At 43.8% G+C, this 22,479-nt stretch overlaps 1 long non-coding RNA gene across 3 annotated transcripts; it reads right to left on the bottom strand.

Annotated features, from left to right (window-relative positions):
• Positions 1-5,907: 5,907 nt before the first annotated feature.
• LOC121840068 lies at positions 5,908-18,895 on the bottom strand. 3 transcript variants are annotated; one of them, XR_006079356.1, is made up of 6 exons: positions 18,696-18,895; positions 14,361-14,431; positions 14,112-14,270; positions 10,798-10,995; positions 7,543-7,823; positions 5,908-6,095 (listed from the first exon to the last, which is right to left on the bottom strand). It is a non-coding gene; the product is annotated as an uncharacterized LOC121840068 (long non-coding RNA). The 3 variants fall into 3 exon arrangements; XR_006079357.1 differs by lacking the exon at positions 10,798-10,995 and having other exon boundaries at positions 7,522-7,823; positions 18,696-18,891; XR_006079355.1 differs by lacking the exon at positions 10,798-10,995 and having other exon boundaries at positions 18,696-18,887.
• Between the last annotated feature and the right edge of the window lie 3,584 nt (positions 18,896-22,479).

Here is a 22,479-nt window from a genome sequence, read left to right as displayed (position 1 = left end):
CCCATACTGGGTTTAAAAAGTGTGTTATGTGTGTTTTTTGGCAGTGAAAGGGGGAAGTGGAGGCAAAGGCAAGGATGACGGCACTCCAGCAAAAATATTTTCTGGTGAGCTGCAACAATGCACTCACTCCCACGACATCAGCTCTCTGTAGGGAGTCTCTTCCTAATTTCCTTCATCCATAATAATAAAGAGCTACATTAAACAGTGCCATTAGTGCCAGCAATTTGTTTTATTCTCAACAGAAAGAGAAATGTTATCTGTGGCGGACAAACTTAACCCAATTAAAGCCTTTTGTGCACAGGGGCTTTGCCGGATCTGTCGCTGATGTTGAGGAACTGAGGAATGGCGGCACAGTCAAGCCAACCAACTTTGGGGAGGAAAACTGAAGGGAAAAAAAGAGAAAGAGAAGCATGTTTTTGCCAAAAAGGCAGAGGGGAAAAAAGGAAATGTGTCTTGTAGAATGGATGGAAACAAAATACACAGCCTCTCATCTCTCTGTACTGTGTGTTTGTGTGAGAGAGAGAGTCAAAGACTGGGTGACTTCACTCTTATCCCATGCACACACTTCATACCACGAGACACAAATACATGCAGACGACAGTGCACATTTCCCCTCAATAATACATGTCATACAGTACACATGATCAAAATGTACCAGAGACACGTGCTCAATCATAATATAGAGGCTTTCGGATTGACCCTCCATGACATTTAAATGAGAAAGGGGCATCAATCTCGACAAACAAAGCTACCTACCCCAAATCAATCAACCCCACCCCTTATAGATACCCACACATTATAATGTTAATGGTTGTGATAACACCTTCCAATAACAGGGGTCTAATTATCAACATGTTTGGCTGTTAGAGTGCCTACCTGGCACTCATCCGTGGCAATGGCGGGGGGGCTGGAGGATCCTAATGAAGATCTCATTCACAGCAGCACACACAGGCCCAATGTGGGGTAAAGGTAACGAAGAAACACGTCCCATTAAGAGCCAACTGCAGATCAGATCCTGTGAATTCTGACACAACGGTGCCAGGAATAGTCATAGTGATACATTTTGATTGATATCCAATTGTGAACTCAGGAGTGGAAAGTAAAGTATATGTAGGCTTCAGGGGAGGGCCCTCCTGTGCAACAAAAAAAATCCGTTCTCAACATGATTGCTTCCTGTATGTAGGCTTACATGTGCAAAAACATGGGTTAAAAGTTGGAGGTATGTGCGCAATTGTTTTTGTATTTAAGCAGTTGATTGGTCAATCTGATTATCCATCTTTCAGTCTAGCCATTCCTCAGCTTGTTTTCCCTTCTCCCACAAAAGCTCCAATCAACATTTCTCAGCTGGTGAAATGAAGCAAACATTTCGCTAATACTTTGAGAGTCGATGGATTCTTCACAACTGCAGCCGATGGCCTGTGATCAGGAATTGGAGACAAACAACTGGTGAACATGCCTGGCCACACATGTCCACCCACTCATACAGTCACACGGACTCTGTGTGCCACGATCACACCACTAACTCCTAAACTCACAGCACAATCACACCCTACCACCAACAGACAATAACTCTAATCCAACCATGACCGTGTGCATCCTGCAAATACACACAGCCAAATGAGAACAAACAGTAGTAGATTTTTCCCCACAACTTGTTCTTTAGCAATGTACAACCGACAGTATACTGGAAATACATATACAGTCTGTATCTCAAGCCAACAATAGCATTGTTTCTCAGCACTGATAGACATTTTCTGAAAGTAAAGTTATTGGATTCAAACTTTGAATAGAGCCATCATTACTGTTATATTGGTAAACAATATTTATTGCCTATGTCCTCATGTAAGCCTCAATGGTGTTCAGACTGGGTACATATTAATACACTTTTTGATGCCACAGAATCAAAACATAATACAGTTGCCATGGTGCACAACATGAAATGGATGAAAATAGAATTGAAGAGAAGTTGATTTCATTCTCAAAAAGTCTGGCACCTTTATCTGTTGCAGAGCATTTTCAGTAACAAGATTGTTTCCCTGTAATCTCAATTATGAGTTCAGTGCTTCTTCCACTTAAACTAATACAGAACAAGAAATTACTAAGAAAGCAAATAATGAAAAATATTACAGGCCTGTGGCAAAACAGCAATGAAAACATTTCAACTGGGACTTCTGATATAATAGATTTTAGCCTTTTCATTTCAGAGAAGACTAAACATTTGATATTGGTGATGCAGTGGTTTCAAAAATAAAAGTTGAATGGCTCTATAGCACCATCTAGTGATAAAAAATTGATTGATTTTACAACGTACCACTGCCTAAGGTTGGAAAAGATACATTTGATCTCATCCATGTTTGACAAACTCAGCAAAAAAAAGAAATGTCCCTTTTTCAGGACCCTGTCTTTCAAAGATAATTAGTACAAATCCAAATAACTTCACAGCTCTTCATTGCAAAGGGTTTAAACACTGTTTCACATGCTTGTTCAATGAACCATAAACAATTAATGAACATGCATCTGTGGAACGGTCGTTAAGACACTAACAGCTTACAGACGGTAGGCAATTACAGTCACAGTTATGAAAACTTAGGACACCAAAGAGGCCTTTCTACTGACTCTGAAAAACACCAAAAGAAAGATGCCCAGTGTCCCTACTCATCTGCGTGAACGTGCCTTAGGCATGCTGCAAGGAGGCATGAGAACTGCAGCTGTGGCCAGGGCAATAAATTGCAATGTCCGTACTGTGAGACGTCTAAGACAGCGCTACAGGGAGACAGGATGGACAGCCGATAGTCCTCGCAGTGGCAGACCACGTATAACAACACCTACACAGGATCGGTACATCCGAACATCACACCTGCGGGACAGGATGGCAACAACAACTGCTCGAGTTACACCAGGAATGCACAATCCCTCCATCAGTGCTCAGACTGTCCGCAATAGGCTGATAGAGGCTGGACTGAAGGCTTGTAAGGCAGGTCCTCACCAGACATCACTGGCAACAACATCGCCTATGGGCACAAACCCACCGTCGCTGGTCCAGACAGGACTGGCAAAAAGTGTTCTTCACTGACGAATCGCGGTTTTGTCTCACCAGGGCTGATGGTCGGATTCGCCTTTATTGTCGACGGAATGAGCGTTACACAGAGGCCTGTACTCTGGAGCGGGATCGATTTGAAGGTGGAGGGTCCGCCATGGTCTGGGGCGGTGTCTCACAGCATCATCAGACTGAGCTTGTTGTCATTGCAGGCAATCTCAATGCTGTGTGTTACATTGAAGACATCCTCCTCCCTCATGGGGTACCCTTCCTGCAGGCTCATCCTGACATGACCCTCCAGTATGACAATGCCACCAGCCATACTGCTCATTCTGTGTGTGATTTCCTGCAAGACAGGAATGTCAGTGTTCTGCCATGGCCAGCAAAGAGCCCAGATTTCAATCCCATTGAGCACGTCTGGGACCTGGCGGATCAGAGGGGAGGGCTAGGGCTATTCTGCCCAGAAATGTCTGGGAACTTGCAGGTGCTTGGTGGAAGAGTGGGGTAACATATGACAGCAAGAACTGGCTCATCTGGTGCAGTCCATGAGGAGGAGATGCACTATTACTTTAGATTTTGATCCCCCCCCTTTTGTTCAGGGACACATTATTCAATTTCTGTTAGTCACATGACTGTGGAAGTTGTTCAGTCTATGTCTGTTGTTGAATCTTATGTTCATACAAATATTTACACATTAAGTATGCTGAAAATAAATGCAGTTGACAGTGAGAGGATATATCTTTTTGTGCTGAGTTTGGGTTGGAGGTTATGGAACATCTCCACAATAACTTCTTCATTTGGATGGGCATGTCATATTGAGGTTTTCTAATAGAGAACCGAAACCAGCTAATGCTTAGCAACACTGTCTATACTGTCCCAAACACTGTGTATAATATGGTAAAAATATGATTTGATCATGATACAAGAAAAGGAATTAACATGAACATTCTTGAAAAGTACATTCATTCACTCAGACCTACTGAAAAAGTTCAAATGGAATTAGTTTTCTTCTAATAAAATGCCTGTTACAAGCATTGCGCTGCACCTGTGATAACGTCTGCAAATCTGTGAACACGGACAATAAACTTTGATTTTCAATACAGAGCCTAAGAAGCAGAAATAAAAACTGTTGTTCAGAACAGCTCATTCCAGTATTACCAAATACTTACATTATAAAAATGTATTTTGTGAGAACTAGGTAAGTTAATGCCTCAGGATGTTACAATGTTCAGAGCACCTTCATATTTAACACATTCACGGGATATCATGATTATCTTGAATCGCTAGCATATTGGCATCATATCCTCCTAAGCATAGGGCAAATCTGGGATGGAAAGACAGGCCATTCTGACTGAGGGAGACAGCAGCCAAAGTTATGAGAGAAGATTGATGCATGAAGATGCTTGCTTTTATGAGGAAATTAGTATAGATATTTTGGCTTGTTTAGCCTTTATTGTGTTATGTATTACTAGCATAACATTTTACAGACAATTTCCAGTTAAAAGAAATACAAAAACAGACAAATATAAAACAAAGAATCTGGGAATGAAACTTAAAATCTGATCATTTGTTCTGACTGGCTCCTGAACATAGTAGTGGGTCAACTCACACTCATAAAAATTGAGCTGTGAACTCCCAAATAGTCAAAGGCAACTCACAATATTCCATTTCAGCTTGCTGAACTATGGATCCTCTATCAACTCATTGCTCTGGATGAGGAGTGCTAGTGTGGGTTCCTGAGGGGGCAGCAGAGGGCACTGAGCTGAAGGAGATCCCACTCCTCAGGTCAGTATGACAATGAGTCCTGATGCTTTCTGCCGTCTGTCCATGGTGTTCTAGAGATGATGTTCTCTCAGCGCCTGGGTGTGTTAGGGAGACCACCTGATCAGACAGGAGAGAGAAACATGGTTGGATAACATTTGTGGACATTGACATGTTACATCAACGTTGCTGTTTTGTATTGTGTGTTGCTGACACAAAGAGGGAAGACATACGCCGTGCAGTCAATTACCTGCTGGGTGTTGAAGAACAGTGACAATTCAACATGTAGAAAGAAAAATCAAGAAATGAAAAGAACATGGCGGTCAGTTTTCTATGGTCCGTGGCGATAGGACGGCCAGTGTTCTATGGTCCGTGGCGATAGGACGGCCAGTGTTCTGTGGTCCGTGGCGATAGGACGGCCAGTGTTCTGTGGTCTGAGGCGATAGGACAGCCAGTGTTCTGTGGAAGGAGGCGATAGGACAGCCAGTGTTCTGTGGAAGGAGGCGATAGGACAGCCAGTGTTCTGTGGAAGGAGGCGATAGGACAGCCAGTGTGTTCTGTGGAAGGAGGCGATAGGACGGTGGAAGGAGGCGATAGGACGGCCAGTGTTCTGTGGAAGGAGGCGATAGGACGGCCAGTGTTCTGTGGAAGGAGGCGATAGGGACGGCCAGTGTTCTGTGGTCTGAGGCGATAGGACGGCCAGTGTTCTGTGGAAGGAGGCGATAGGACGGCCAGTGTTCTGTGGAAGGAGGCGATAGGACGGCCAGTGTTCTGTGGAAGGAGGCGATAGGACGGCCAGTGTTCTGTGGTCTGAGGCGATAGGGACGGCCAGTGTTCTGTGGTCTGAGGCGATAGGACGGCCAGTGTTCTGTGGTCTGAGGCCAGTGTGTGGTAGAAAGTGTTCTGTGGGGGCACGCCAGTGGGGTGTGGAACCATGATCCCTCTGGGGGGCCATTTCATTTGAATGGAAGTGACCCCTGGTGCATGGACAGCAGTGGAGGGGGCTTGGTCTTGGGGTATGGGCCTAGATAGGATACAGATCAGAGACTGTCGACATGTACATATACAATTATAACAAGTGACTCATGAGTCTGATTTTAGACATTTGCCATCTAATGCCCATTTGTCCTGTAGAACATTTCTAGTTTTATAACAGTTATTTCTCTCATCCCAGGAGGTGTCTCTCTGCCACGAGGGCCTGAAGGGGTGGGTAGCAGCGGTGGGGGTTTCCCTAAACCAGGAGGCAACATCTTCGTCCTCTCAGGAAGGGGGCCATCAGATGTCTCAGTGGACGTGGCTGAGAGAAAGAGAACAAAACAGAAAAACCCAATATAGGAGAGTATTATATCCTAAAAATACAGTTACTATAACTCAGCATTGTCACTTTCCTAGGATAGTCTACAAATACAACATCTCCACTACATAATGACAATGCATGGTGTAGTTAGAGACAAGCAATAATCACATTAAGTATAAGCAAATAAGGATATACACTATATTTACAAAAAGTAATGTGGACACCCCATCAATTTAGTGGATTCAACTATTTCAGCCACACCCGATGCTGACAGGTACATAAAGTCAAGCACACAGCCATGCAATCTCCATAGACAAACATTGTCAGTAGAATGGCCTTGCTAAAGACCTCAGTGACTTTCAAAGTGGCACCGTCATAGAATGCTACCTTTCCAACAAGTCAGTTCATCAAATTTCTGCCCTGCTAGAGCTGCTCCGGTCAACTGTAAGTGCTGTTATTGGGAAGTGGAAACGTCTAGGAGCAACAATGGCTCAGCCGCGAAGTGGTAGACCACACAAGCTCACAGAACAGGAATCCTGAGTGCTGAAGCGCGTAAAAACAGTCTGTCCTCGGTTGAAACACTCACTTATCAGTTCCAATCTGCCTCTGGAAGCACGTCAGCACAGGAACTGTTCGCCTGGAGCGTTATGAAATGTGTTTCCATGGCCGAGCAGCCACACACAAGCTTAAGATCACCATGCACAATGCCAAGTGTCGGCTGGAGTGGTGTAAAGCTCTCCGCCATTGGACTATGGCGCAGGTGAAACGTGTTCTCTGGAGTGATGAATCGCGCTTCACCATCTGGCAGTCCGACAGACAAATCTGAGTTTGGAGGATTCCAGGAGAACACTACCTGTCCGAATGCATAGTGCCAACTGTAAAGTTTGGTGGATGAGGAATAATGGTCTGGGGCTGTTTTGGGGTCAGGCTCCTTAGTTCCACTGAAAGGAAATATTAATGCTACAGCATACAATGACATTCTAGATGATTCTGTGCTTCCAACTTCGTAGCAATAGTTTGGCAAGGCCCTTTCCTGTTTCATCATGACAATGCCCCCGTGCACAAAGCGAGGTCCATACAGCAATGTTTTTTAGAGATCGGTGTGTTAGAACTTGACTGGCCTGCACAGAAACGGACCTCTACCCCATCGAACACCTTGGGATGAATTGGAACGCCAACTGCGAGCCAGACCTCACTAATGCTCGTGGCTGAATGGACTCAAGTCCCCGCAGCAATGTTCCAACAGCTATTGGAAAGCCTTACTAGAAGAGTGAAGGATGCTATAGCAGCAAAGGAGGCACCAACTCCATATTAATGCCAATGAATTTGGAATGAGATGTTCGATGAGCAAGTTTCCACATACTTTGGGTCATGTAGTGTATCATTCACTGTCCTAAATAAAAAAGACTGTACTGTGCATATGTACACTATGGTTGTGTGGCTGCACCTTGCAGATGGTCCTGGCGGTTGTGGAGATACTTTGCAATGGTGCTCAGCTCCTCAGGGTACAGGTGGACTCCATCGGCCAGGAAGAAGAGCAGCTGGCGCGTGTCAGAGGGCACAGCATGCTTCTCCACCTTCTCCCTTTCTAGGTAGTCATCCACAAGCTCGACCGCCCGCGCGCCCCCGTTTCTGCAGGGTCCTTCTGCTGCATCTGCTTCCCAAGCCCACGGCCATTCTCCGCCATCACAAAGTCCATGGCATGGTCCTTGGGCATGTTGCGATGGACTAGAAGAAGAGGGGTTTGAAGGTCAAAGTAAAAATATTCTACAAGTGAATCATACTTTGCTTTGCTCTGTTATGTTCCACTTCTTCCGGTTTCTCTTTATATGGGGTTTAATTTTGGGGTCAAGTGAAAAATCAATGCATGACAATGGTGATTGCCTATTGTTTTTTTTTCACTGAAAGCTTAATGCAATTTATTGGAAGATTTGCAGTAGATTGGGAATGATGTGATGTGTGTCTGTGCAAAGCACGTGTTCAAAACAGATTTTGTACTCTTTAATAAATTGACAAAATTTAAAAAAAAAAAGTCATACATTTACTTAGAACTCCCCGCATATTACGTGAGGGCTTGCAAATTTGACCGATCACCGCACTATTATCTCATAAAAATGTAAAATCACCAAAATATTAGGCTACCGCATAAGTGTCAGAACCTCATTACAAAAAGAGGGCCCACAATTTTAACCAATCACTGCACCTTTATGACATATGGTTCAAATTAACCTACGTCAAACTTTCCCATCAGCGCAATTGTGACAAACTCGACAGAAATGGAAAATTGCAAAGCAAAATGTCAGAATTGCCATGTTAAATCATTTGTACCTGCAGATATCACAAAATGAAAATCCACTGAAATACTATACATTATTTTGTTATTTCAATGTACAGATATATTATTTGAAATATTGTTTAAATGATATCTTTGTTTTAGGTAGATGAAATAAGGGCATCTTTGAAGATTATTTGTGAGTTTAGGATATACATCAAATATTATGCTCTAGCTAGGCCTTTAACAATGGCATATTTTTAAAGCAGGTACGGATGTGGTGGATAGCAAAACAAATTCCAAATATTTTAAGAGAATAATTAGGATAACTTCTTTGAAGGTTTTCAACTACTTTTAAATAGTATTTGTTCATAATATAGAATTTAAGAAATTCCTCCATATAGGCTGTTGTTCATGATTATATAGCCCAGCTTCAGTTTATACAGTGCATTCAGACCCCTTGACTTATTCCACATTGTGTTACATTCTCCCCCCCCTTCAATGTACACACAATACCCCATAACGACAAAGGGAAAACAGGTTTAGACATTTTTGCTGAAGTATAAAAAAATCACAAAAATACTTTATTTTACATGAGTATTCAGGCCCTTTGCTAGGAGACTTGAATTTGAGCTCAGCTGCATCCTGTTTCCATTGATCACTCTTGAGATGTTTCTACAACTTGCTTGGAGTCCACCTGTGGTAAATTCAATTGATTGGACATGATTTGGAAAGGCACACACCTGTCTATATAAGGTCCCACAGTTGAGTGCATGTCAGAGAAAAAAACCAAGCAATGCGGTCAAATTAATTGTCCGTAGAGCTTCGAGACAGGATTGCGTCGAGGCACAGATCTGGGGAAGGGTATCTGCAGCATTGAAGGCCCCCAAGAACACAGTGGCCTCCATCATTCTTAAATGGAAGAAGTTTGGAACCACGAGACTCTTCCTAGAGTTGGCCGCCCGGCCAAACTGAGCAATCGGGGAAGAAGGGCTTTCATCAGGGAGGTGACCAAGAACCTGATGGTCACTCTGACAGAGCTCTAGAGTTCCTCTGTGGAGATGGTAGAACCTTCCAGAAGGACAACCTCCCTGACCAGGGCCCTTCTCCCCCGATTGCTCAGTTTGGCTGGGCAACCAACTCTAGGAAGAGTCTTGGTGGTTCCAAACTTCTTCCATTTAAGAATGATGGAAGCCACTGTGTTCTTGGGGACCTTCAATTTTTTGTTTTTCTTATCTCTTACTTAAAAAATAAAAAACTGTAGGTATTTTCTTAACTGCATCGTTGGTTAAGGGCGTGTAAGTAAGCATTTCACTGTAAGGTCTACACCTGTTGGATTTGGCACACGTGACCAATAAAATTGGATTTGAATGTTGCAGAAATGCTTTAGTACCCATCCCCAGATCTGTGCATCGACACAATCCTGTCTCGGAGCGCTACGGACAATTCCTTTGAACTCGTGGCTTGGTTTTTGCTCCGACATGCACTTTCAACTGTGGGACCTTATATAGACAGTTGTAGAAACATCAAGGATGATCAATGGAAACACGATACCTGAGTTCAAGTTTAGGTCCCATAGCATTTCTTCACTTTTTCATTATGGGGTATGGTGTGTAGATCGAGGAGGGGAGGGGAGGGGGGGGGTGTATTAAGTCCATTTTAGAATAAGGCTGTAAAATGTGGAAAAAGTAATTGGGTCTGAATACTTTTCCAAATGCACTGTATATGATACATGTTATAATAAAATGGCACCACTAAATGAAAGGGACATGATACATAATGAGAATTTTTTTGGAACCTTGTTTGAAGCTGTAAAGTTACTTGTCAACTGGTAAGTGGATGTTTTGGCCACATTCAGTGTATACAAAATAGGATCTTCCTTTTTCACAGATGATTCTCGTTTAATAATTGAATATGACCTCACGTCCCTGCACTAAATATTTTTTATTAAAAAAGGTAAACCTAGAGCTATTTCAGATATTTCTAAGCTGTATAGTACACCTCTAAGAAGCTATTTATAATTGTATAAGCCAAATACAATTTAAGAATGGTCATTGTCACCCTCTGTTAGTTTGACATTTCCTGCAGATTTATATCAAGCGATTTATACCGGTCTAATGTGACTGCATATGTGTGTGAATTATTTCAAACCTAAATTCATATTTTGGTGAATAAAGCTATTTATGGAAGTATAATGTGAGAGCCTTTGATGAGGCGGCCTTAACTGTGAACCACTGACTGTGAACCACTGAGTTCTGAGGACAACCACAGAACGGAACTAAATCGCCATGGAAACATGTCATGTTCTTTGCCCTCAAATTGTCTATTTACGATCATTATCAGGAATGTTTGGTTTGGGGTATTATTGTTCTTTTATAGATGCATTGTAATTGCTTTGTTAAAAGCGGGCAGGTGACTGTGGGGACTTACTTGCGGGATTGTGAAAATATGATTACTGTGCACGAGGACAGAGCTACATTGGTCTATTCGACGAGAATACATAAGGGGGAACCGTCGGAGCGGAGATCTTGTAGGGCCCGGGTCAGGCCCGACTCCGCCTGCAGGTAAATCATTTCCACGGAGAGGCCGTGGTCCTGCAAACAGTGACCTATCGGTTTGGGGTAATCCCTTTGAAAGAGAAGAAAGCTGGTTATTGACTTCTGCACACAGACCGAGGGGTACACAGACATGACGCGAGGAGCAGCTCTGCAGCAGCATGTGCAGGCCTGGAGTCAACAACCACACCTAAACTGAATCGTAACTCTTATCAATTTGTAGTTAAGTGACCAGTGAAGAGCAGGATAGCTTGATTTAACCATAGGCCTAATATGGTAAAAATGGATGTGATAGGTTGATTCAATAAAGCTTTGAGTTCGTTATTTGCTGATGTGCATTTATTGTAAACATGCTTATCGTTTGTGTGTTCTTAAACATCTTACCACAGTGTTGAAAGAGCACGAACAGCATATACTGACCAGTTACAATTGTCATTCAAACCACTTGTCTACTGTGAGTAATATAGAATGTTGAAGAGGGTGGGACAGTGAGGTCTCTTGAAGCACACAACAGGCACATATCATAGCAATACTTGTGATGAATGTTTAATCTATTTTACTGAGCCATTTACTTTATGATCCTATTCTTATCTTTTCTTATTGTTGTTGCATTGTCCAGAAGGAACCTGCACGTATACATTTCATTGGACAGTGTACACCATGCGACTAATAAAACTTAAACCTCTGCTTCATTAACACAGACTATTGTCGATTAACATTGCACATATTCAATTTCTCCACAAAACGTTTGGCACCAGTCAGTATGTAGGTGTTTCCTGCTCAGCAATGCTTTTTGGCAGGGGTGACAACTTCAAAATACAGTATGCATACATTTTTTGTCCACAAGTACCAAGATGAGTTAACAGTGTAAAGATGTCATTGAATAGGACATTCGGGTTTACAGTATTTAACATTGAGAGAACATACAACTTCATAGCACACTGAGGAAAATAAAAAATATCAGTAGATAGGGTTTAGGCTGGGCATTTTTTGGTAGGCTATATTCAACTAACATTCTTATATTTGTGAGTGTCAAACTTTTCAGCATGGAATTGATTATATGTTTGCATTTAAGAATGACAGCGAATTCTGTCCTGTTACTACTATTTACACGTGTAAGTAGCTACCAAAGCATTGCTAAAGCAGGTTACTTACTGTACAAAATTAAAACCTAACGTTACAATATAAGGTTACCAGAAGTTCCATTTGAAAATGCAGATTGTTTTGAGTGTATAAGCTCTACAGAGACTTAACGGATCTTTAATGGAAGCCGTATGGATTCGTATGGTCTTTTTTTTAATGGAGAGAAAGTTCAAATTTATGTACGAAAATAATCTCAGTGACTGCGAGGAAAACAAAAACTGCCATAGGTCAATGGATCTTCAGTCTCCATTCAATTTAGTTTTGTGAGTTTAAAGTACAACTCATTCATCCCACTCCATGAAATATCCCAGGTTTGTCTAGTTGAATAGACATGCATTTCAACGCTACATCGGCTCGGCAAACGGGAACAATATTCGCTTGTCAGACCTTGAGATTGAACAGGAAGAGAATGAAAGAAAATATTTTTTTCCCCCCAGAGTGCAATAAGAACAAGTAGAACAGAAAAGTAGAAACATGCATTGCATGAGTTGACATGTTTTTACTCCAAGAGATTTTTAGTTTGCACAACACTTATGTTGCCGTCGATTTGTTCTGTAGAGTGTCTGTGGTGAATGTCTGAATTAACGTTACTGATGGGCATGTCAAGAAATCAACGAAATATGCATCTTCAACAAAACATCAAGCTGGCATATGATGGGAAATCGAACAATCCCTAACTATAGCGTTAGTCAGTCTCAGGTTTAAATGGGTGCAATTTAGATTTGTATCGTCTTCTATATTTTTTTTTAGGAAGAGAGATGAAATGTATGCATGAGAAAATTCTCATTTATCAGTGATTGTGAGGACAACAGGGAGGCTGTTCCTAAAAATAGATCTTACATTTTCCAGCCAACCTGGAGAGAAAGACATGGGTAGCGTGTAAGTGAGTGGTAGCACTTTAACCATTCAGATCAGTGATTCTCCCAACCTCTCTTCGGGGATCCCGGGCGTTCCATGTATTTCAACTAATTATACATAGCCCTTGATTAAGTAATCAGGTGAGTTAAGGGCGACAGCAAAATAGTTGACAGAGTGAGGAGGAAGCCAGACCCGAATACAAATATTCTAAAACACGCATTGTGTGTGCAATAAAGCACTAAAGTAATACTGCAAAAAATGTGGCAAAGCAATTAACTTTTGACCGTGAATAGAAAGTGTTATGTTTGGGGCAAATCCAACACAACACATTACTGAGTACCACTCCATATTTTCTAGCATTGTGGTGGCTGAATCATGTTATGGGTATGCTTGTAATCGTTAAGGACTCGGGAGTTTTTCAGAATAGAAATGGAGCTAAGCACAGGCAAAATCCAAGAAGAAAACCTGGTTCAGTCTGCTTTCCACCAGACACTGGGAGATTAATTCCCCTTTCAGCAGAACAATAACCTAAAACACAAGGTCAAATCTACACTGAAGATAGTGAATGTTCCTGAGTGGCCTAGTTACAGTTGACTTAAAATATGCTAGAAAATCTATGCTAGAAAATCTATGGCAAGACATTAAAATTGTTGTCTAGCATTCATCAACCACCAAAATCTTGAAGAATTTTGAAAAGAATAGTGAGCAAATATTGTACAATCCAGGTGTTCAAAGCTCTTAGACGTACCCAGAAAGAATCACAGGTGTAAATGCAAAAGGCGATTCTAACATGTATTGACGCAGGGCTGTGAATACTTATGTAAATTATATATCAGTTTTTCATTCTCAATAAATAAGCAACAATTTTAAAAACATGTTTTCACTTTGTCATTCTAGGGTATTGTGGGTAGGTTGATGAGGAAAATGTTTAATACGTTTTGAATAGAGGCTGTAACAACAAAATGTGGAATAAGTCAAGGGTTATGAATACTTTCTGAAGGCATTGTAGTTATTCTTGACTATTACTGTTAAACTCTCACAAAAGTGATCCAACAGGAGTAGGGGTCTTTTCATTCCTCTTCACACACACAATCACCACAATTGCTGAAATCTTCATCCTCACTCCTGGAGAAACAAAACACCCACCTCCATTTACAACAAGGGCAAAGAAAATTTGCAAAAGCATACCCATGGCTATTCCCTATTTGCTTGAAGGTGAGGTACTCGCATGCTCTTGTTGCTCATAGACAGGACCACACAGCCAGCAGGTGCCTTGTGAAGTTGCTTGTAGAACCGCTGGTAGAGGGCACTACGGTTGTCAGCTGGATTGTAAAACCTTGAGAGAAGCTGAGGGGTGAGAGAAGACATTTTCTAAACCAGTTCTTGGCAAATAAAAACATTTTGTTGATAAACCACATAAGAGAAATGTGAGCTTACCATTTTGTTGATATCCTTCATAGTCCACGTTGTTACCGGAGTAGTCATGCTGTTGGTCTAACTCCTCATGACTGAAAGAGTAACACATTCATGCATGAAGTGATGGTCATGTACCATCTGAATCATTGCTCTGCCCCCCTCCTACTCTGCATCCTATGACTCAATGTCCCCTCCCCTTGCTGGCTGCCCACTGGGCACAGACAGCAATTCAACATTGAATCAAGTCATTTCAATGACAAAGGTCCTGGATGGCGCAGAGGTCAAAAGCACTGCAATGAAGTGCTGAAGTGCCACCACAACCTGGGGTTCGATCATAGGCTGTGTCACAACTGGATGTGACCGGGAGTCCCATAGGAGGACACAGAATTGTCCCAGCGCCGTCCGGGGTAGGGGAGGGTTTGGCCGGTGGGGAATTCCTTGGCTCATTGTGCTCTAGAGACACCTTGTGGCAGGGCCGGGCGCCTGCAAGCTTATAACGATTCATCAGTCGAACAGTGTTTCCTCCGACACATTGGTACGGCTGACATCCGTGTTAAGCGAGCAATGTGATAAGTAGGCGGCCAGCCAGGTCATGTTTCAGAGGACGCATGACTCGACCTTCGAGCCCATTGAGTCGCCGCAGAGATGAGCCAAGGGGCCTAATTTGGGGAGAAAACTAAGTTAAAAGAATAAGCTGGTGGCCATACGACCCTGAACACACCTGTTCAGAGTCGGTCCTGGTTAGTACTGGGATGGGAGACCGCCTGGGAATACCTGGTGGCCTAAGCTCCAAAATTGTTAATAATGACGTGGAACCAACATTGATCAACCAGTGTGTGCCCAGTGGGTGAGTGACTAATTGCAAGCTTACAGAAAAGGGCTGCGGACAGCAGAGCGAAAATTAAGGAAAACTAAACTTCCAGAAGACCTATCATCCTTTCACTCCCTCCTCTCTACATTCTCTTCTGTATACTTTGCTAAAGCCACTTTCTATCACAAGCTTCTGCCTCGAACCACAAGAAACTCCCACCTTCCTCCCTCAATCCTCCACTCCGAACCTTTAGGGATGACTTGGTCAACCGCTTTGGAAAAAAAAGGTTGACGACATCTGCTCCTCATTCACTCAGCCTAGAATCCACTGGTCCCACTCACACAAAACTACAACACACATTGACCTCTTTCTCCCCTCTCTATCCAGATGAAATCATGAGACTAGTGCGGTCCAGCCACCCGACAACCTGCCCGATCGACCCCAACCACTCATCCCGATCATCTCTGGAAACAGTCTTCCATTTCTCATCCCTGACCACTGGCTGCACCCCTTCTGACTTCAAAATGTCCAGAGCCCCTCAAGAGACCAACATCGACCCCTATGAAAGTGTCCCTTCACAGAGAGCAGTCCCTCACTATCCCTCTCAGAACCATCTTCTTAACCCCAACCCTACTCGGCTGTCATATCCTCACACGGCCTCTTCTATCATTGCTATGTGGATGACCATAAAACCAATTATCCCCCTGACAACCAGGTGTCGAAACCCACCTGCGTGCCTGGCAGATATCTTAGCTTGGACTTCGGCCCACCACCTTAAGCTCAACAAAACGGAGCTGCTCTTCCTCCCGGCGAAGGCCTGCCCGCAACAAGACCTCTCCATCACAGTTGGCAACTCCAGTGGCCCCCTCCCAGAGTGCAAAGAACCTTGGCGTGACCCGGGACAACACCCTGTCGCTCTCTGCAAACATCAAAGCAGTGACTCGCTCCAGCTCCTCGTACGACACCACCTCACACAGGAAGCTGTGCAGGTCCTACTCCAGGCCTTTGTCATCTCTCATCTAGACTACTGCAACTCACTGTTGGCTGGGCTCCCCACTAGTGCCATCAAACCCCTGAAACATATCCAGAACGCTGCAGCAATCCTTGTGTTCAACCTTCCTAAACTCTGTTGTGTCACCCGCTCCTCCGCACACTCCACTAGTTTCCAGTTGAAGCTCGCAACCACAAGACCATGGTGCTTGCCTAAGGAGCAGCAAGAGGAACTGCCCCTCCCTACCTTCAGGCTATGCTAAACACTACACCCCAACCAGAATACTCCGTTCTGCCACCTCACAATGGCAAAGACATATGCACCATACTACACACACAAAAAAAATAAAACATGCAACAATTTCTAAGATTTTACTGAGTTACAGTTCATAAGGAAATCAGTCAATATAAAGAAATTCATTAGGCCCTAATCTATGGATTTCACAAGACTGGGAATACAGATATGCATCTGTTGGTCAACGATACCTTAAAAAAAAGTTGGCCGTGTATGAGAAAACCAGTCAGTATCTGGTGTGACCATTTGCCTCACGCAGCACAACATCTCCTTTGAAAAGAGTTGATCAGGCTGTTGACTGTGGCCTGTGGAAAGTTGTCCCACTCCTCTTCCATGGCTGTGCGAAGTTGCTGGATATTGACAGGAACTGAAACACGCTGTTTGTACACGTCAATCCAGAGCAATCATACTGAAACATGCTCAATGGGCGACATGTATGGTATGCAGTATGCAGGCCATGGAAGAACTGCGACATGTTCAGCTTCCAGGAATTGTTTACAGATCCTTGCAACATGCATTATGCTGAAATGTGGTGATGGCGGCGGATGAATAGCATGACAATGGGCCTCAGGATCTCGTCACGGTATCTCTGGGCATTCAAATTGCCATCGATAAACTGCAATTGTGCTTGCTGTCCCTAGCTTATGCCTGCCTATACCATAACCCCATCCATCACCATAGGGCACTCTGTTGATATCTGAAAACAGCTTGCCCACACAACACCATACATGCAGTCTGCCATATGCCCGGTACAGTTGAAAACAGGATTCAAACATGAAGAGCACAGTTCTCCAGCATTCATCAAAGGTGAGCATTTGCTCACTGAAGTTGGTTACGACACCAAACTTTAGTCAGGTCAAGACCCTGGTGAAGATGACAAGGACGCAGATGAGCTTCCTTCTGACAGTTTGTGCAGAACTTCTTCGGTTGTGCAAACCCACAGTTTCATCAGCTTTTCAGGTGGCTGGTCTCAGACGATCCCGCAGGTGAAGATGGATGTGGAGGTCCTGGGCTGGCATGGTTACACATGGTCTGCGGTTGTGAGCCCGGTTTGACGTACTGCCAATTTCTCTAAAATTACGTTGCAGGCGGCTTATGGTAGAGAAATGAACATTCAATTATCTGGCAAAAGCTCTGGCGGACATTCCTGCAGTCAGCATACAAATTGCACACTCCCTCAAAACAAGAGAAATCGGTGGTATTGTTTTGTGTGACAAAAGTTCAAATTTTTGAGTGGCCTTTTGTCCCCAACACAAGGTAGATCTGTGTAATTATCATGCTGTTTAATCAGCTTCTTGATATGCCACAACAGTCAGGTGAATGGATTATCTTGGCATAGGAAAAATGCTCACTAACAAGTATGAAAACAAATGCGTGCAAAACTGAGTGAAATAAGCTTTTTTTTCCAGCTCATGAAACATGGGACCAACACTTTACATGTTGCATTTATATCGGTGTTGTGTAGTATAGGCCTGCGTCCTGTATCAGTGATACACCAACATGTCAAGCTCTGTTCTCAAAGTAAAAATGTTACAGTAAACAAAAATCTTACTAGGCCTGGAGTTTTTCACCCTTTCCTACACACAGGTGTGTCTACTTCATTCTTAAAAATGGAGCGGACAGCATAACACCCCAAGTACTGCATCTAGCAGATTATGGTGTAATAATACAAAACCTTTGCAGTCATGTTTCGGTGCGTCACCTCACCATCATTCCTCCAACCTGCCATTAACATTTATGAACAGTCAACCACGGGATGTTGGCAGACTGTCTAGCTAACGTTAGCTATATTGATAACGATCTAACAATTTTGATAACTTGCAAGCTGTAACTTAATGTTAACTACCACTACAGAGTATTTGTGGTCGTTCATCCTGTCTTCTCTCACGGGGTATGGTGCTGGTCTTCGAAATGGTCGAAGAGGTTTAACACGACTAAAGGAGATTTACAGTTAGCCAGCTATTAGTATCATAACTAGCTAATTTCAGCTCTTCACCTAGCCATTCCTTGAAATTTGAGTTCGCTAACGTTACACACTCACAATTTGCTTACTACATATACAATAGCTAGCTATCCGGTTAATAGCTAGCGTTAGTTAGGGTAGCTACAAAGATGACTATAGTCATAGCTAGTTTATTATCTAGCTAGTTAGGATAGCTAGAATTAAACTGAATGAGGCTAATGTTAGCTAGCTATCTAATAACAGTTAGCCAGCTAACTAGCTCACTAGCCAACTAATGGTAGCTTGCTAGCCACTTACCCTCCGTTTGAGTTGAGGCCGTCTGTCGCCTTGTCCCCACGACGACATTGCACCTTAGCCAGGTGGGACTAATCGCTAAAGAACCTGTAGGAAAATAACAAAATTGTGCTATGTAATTTACCAAACACTGAACCGCAAAGTAAAGCTAGGCTAGATCATGTGACATGACAAGAGGGCGGGGTTAGCAACTAAAAATGCACCAATGGAGGGCAAGCTAATCCTAGATATATCTATCTATTCTATACTATATGCGCCCGACTGGACTGCAGTCCCATCAAAAAAAGGAGGAAACCATCATACCAATCACACCATTAATATATACAAAAGTATGTGGACACCCCTTCAAATGAGTGGATTCTGCTATTTCAGCCACACCCGTTGCTGACAAGTGTATACATCGAGAACACCGTCATGCAATCTCCATAGTTAACATTGGCAGTAGAATGGCCATACTGAAGTGCTCAGTGATTTTTAACATAGCACCGTCATATGATGCCACCTTTCCAACAATTTCTGCCCTGCTAAAATTCCCCGGTCAACTGTAAGTGCTGTTATTGTGAAGTGGAAACGGCTCAGCCACGAAGTGGTAGGCTCACAGAAGGGGACAGTGGAGTGTTGAAGTGCATAGCGAGTAAAAATTGCCTGTCCTCGGTTGCAACACTCCAAGTTCCAAACTTGGAGCAACGGTCAGCACAATAACTGTTCATTGGGAGTTTCATGAAATGGGTTTCCATGGTCGAGCAGCTGCACACAAGCCTAAGATCACCATGCGCAATGCAAAGTGTCGGCTGGAATGGTGTAAAGCTCGCTGCCATTTTACTCTGGAGCAGGGGAAACGCTTTATCTGGAGTGATGAATCACGCTTCACAATCTGACATTCCAACGGACAAATCTGGGTTTGGTGGATGCCAGGAGACCGCTACCTGCCCGAATGCATAGTGCAAACTGTAAAGTTTGGTGGACGAGGAATAATGGTCTGGGGCTGTTTTTCATGATTTGGGCTAGGCCCCTTGACATTCCAAACGATTCTGTACTTCCAACTTTGTGGAAACAGTTCGATGTGGAAGAATTTGACAGGCCTGCACAGAGCCCTGACTTCAACCCCATCGAACCCCTTTGGGATGAATTAGAACGCAGACTGCGTGCCAGCCTAATCGCCCAACATCAGTGCCCGACCTCACTAATGCTCTTGCGGCTGAATGGAAGCAAGTCCCCGCACCAATTTTCCAACATCTATTGGAAAGTTTCCCCAGAAGAGTGGAGGCTGTTGTGGCAGCAAAGGGGGTACCAACTCCATATTAATGCCCATGATTTTGGAATGAGAGGAGCAGGTGTCCACATACTTTTGGTAATGTAATATATCTATCTAAACTCAGCAAAAAAAGACACGTCTCTTTTTCAGGATCCTGTCTTTCAAAGATAATTCGTAAAATTCCAAATGACTTCACAGATCTTCATTGTAAAGGGTTTAAACACTGTTTCCTATGCTTGTTCAATGAACCATAAACAATTAATGAACATGCATCTATGGAATGGTCGTTAAGACACTAACAGCTTACAGACGTTAGGTAATTAAGGTCACAGTTATGAAAACTTAGGACACTAAAGAGGCCTTTCTGCTGACTCTGAAAAACACCAAAAGAAAGATGCCCAGTGCCTTGCTACAAGGAGGCATGAGCATGCAGATGTGGCCAGGGCAATAAATTGCAATGTCCGTACTGTGAGACGCCTAAGACAGTGCTACAGGGAGACAGGTTTGACACCTGATCGGTACATCTGAACATCACACCTGCAGAACAGGTACAGAATTGCAACATCAACTGCCCGAGTTAAAACCAGGAACGCACAATCCCTCCATCAGTGCTCAGACTGTCCGCAATAGGCTGAGAGAGGCTGGACTGAGGGCTTGTAGGCCTGTTGTAAGGCAGGTCCTCACCAAAAACGTCACCAATGGGCACAAACCTACCATCACTGGACCAGACAGGACTGGAAAAAAGTGCTCTTCACTGACAAGTTGCGGTTTTGTCTCACCAGGGGTGATGGTCGGATTCACATTTATTGTCGAAGGAATAAGCGTTACACCAAGGCCTGTACTCTGGAGCAGGATCGATTTGGAGGTGGAGGGTCCGTCATGGTATGGGTCGGTGTGTCATAGCATCATCGGACTGAGCTTGTTGTCAGTGCAGGCAATCTCAACTCTGTGCGTTACAGGGAAGACATCCTCCTCCCTCATGTGGTACCCTTCCTGCAGTCTCATCCTGACATGACCCTCCAGCATGGCAATGCCACCAGCCATACTGCTCGTTCTGTGCGTGATTTCCTGCAAGACTGGAATGTCAGTGTTCTGCCATGGCCAGCGAAGAGCCCAGATCTCAATCCCATTGAGCACGTTTCGGACCTGTTGGATCGGAGGGTGAGGGCTAGGGCCATTCCCCCCAGAAATGTCCGGGAACTTGCAGGTGCCTTGGTGGAAAAGTGGGGTAACATCTCACAGCAAGAACTGTCAAATCTGGTGCAGTCCATGAGGAGGAGATGCACTGCAGTACTTAATGCAGCTGGTGGCCACACCAGATACTGACTGTTACTTTTGATTTGAACCCCCCTTTGTTCAGGGACACATTCCATTTCTGTTAGTTACATGTCTGTGGAACTTGTTCAGCTTATGTCTCAGTTGTTGAATATTATGTTCATACAAATATTTACACATGTTAAGTTTGCTGAAAATAAACGCAGTTGACAGTGCGAGGATGTTTCTTTTTTTGCTGAGTTTATCTATCATCTGCAAACAGTAAACATTTGACTTCAGAGTCTAGTTGGGTGAGGCCGGGTGCTTCAGACTGTTCTAGAGCCCTCTCCAATTCATTTATATAAATTCTGAAGAGGGTAGGGCTCAAGCATTGTGTTTCATAGTTTCCAGTGTTGTTATTTGTGTGGTTTATGCTTGGACCATTAGGTGTGAGCAGAGCATGCTAAGCATCTGGTACATGCCTCTTAGGTTGCAGGATGGTGCTTGGGCTGGTGTATTAGTGGGGGTTGGGCCTGTTTCTCTGCTCACGGCCTAGGCATGTGTGTGGCTGTCATGTTGAGGTCCTTGCTGCAGGGATGGGGTGCATGTGGGGGCAGAAGGGGCATAGGCCTGATCTGAGGGGGGCCTCTATAGGGTGTGGCTAGGGATTGTTGGGGGTGGGGGGCGTCAACTGCTTGGGTTGGGTATGTGGCTTATGGAACTGTGGTTTTGTTGTCGGTCATCTTGGTGTGGATCCTCTTTGTGCAGGTCCTCCGGGAGGGGGTCTCGTAGTTCTGGGAGGGTGTCTCGCTGGTCTGGTTGGGGTGTCCGTTGCTCTGTTGCTCCTGTGTGAGGTGCTGATCGACGTCCTTCAGGGTCCTCTCAAAGGTGGGGACTATTGCCTTGTACAGGTGGACCAGGTCTTAGAGGCGGTTCAAGTCCAGGGTGGGGTGGTGGGCCAGGTAGACATTTTGAGGCACAGTCCAGGGAAATGCTTGCATTCACTGACTATAGTGGCAGGGTGAATGTATTTTTGTGGTAGCAGGGAGGAGATGACTACATGTGAGTTTGAGAAGCTTTTTCAATCACTCTATTGAATGCTGTGGCCACCCTTTCCTGCGTGGCACTCAGGTTGTTTATGCTTGTGTGAATTATGATGTGGCTGGGGGACCCCAGTCTGTCATCTGACAGCATTCCAGGGCACGCCAGGTGTTTGTACACCAGAGTTTAGCCACTCTGTGTTATGGAAAAAGTTTCTTCTCATCAATGTATTTCCCA

Source organism: Oncorhynchus tshawytscha, linkage group LG19 (assembly GCF_018296145.1).
Source record: "Oncorhynchus tshawytscha isolate Ot180627B linkage group LG19, Otsh_v2.0, whole genome shotgun sequence".
Classification (NCBI taxonomy): Eukaryota; Metazoa; Chordata; class Actinopteri; order Salmoniformes; family Salmonidae; genus Oncorhynchus; species Oncorhynchus tshawytscha.
The sequence above is the reverse complement of the archived record's forward strand: the minus strand, read 5'-3'. Positions and strand labels throughout refer to the sequence as shown.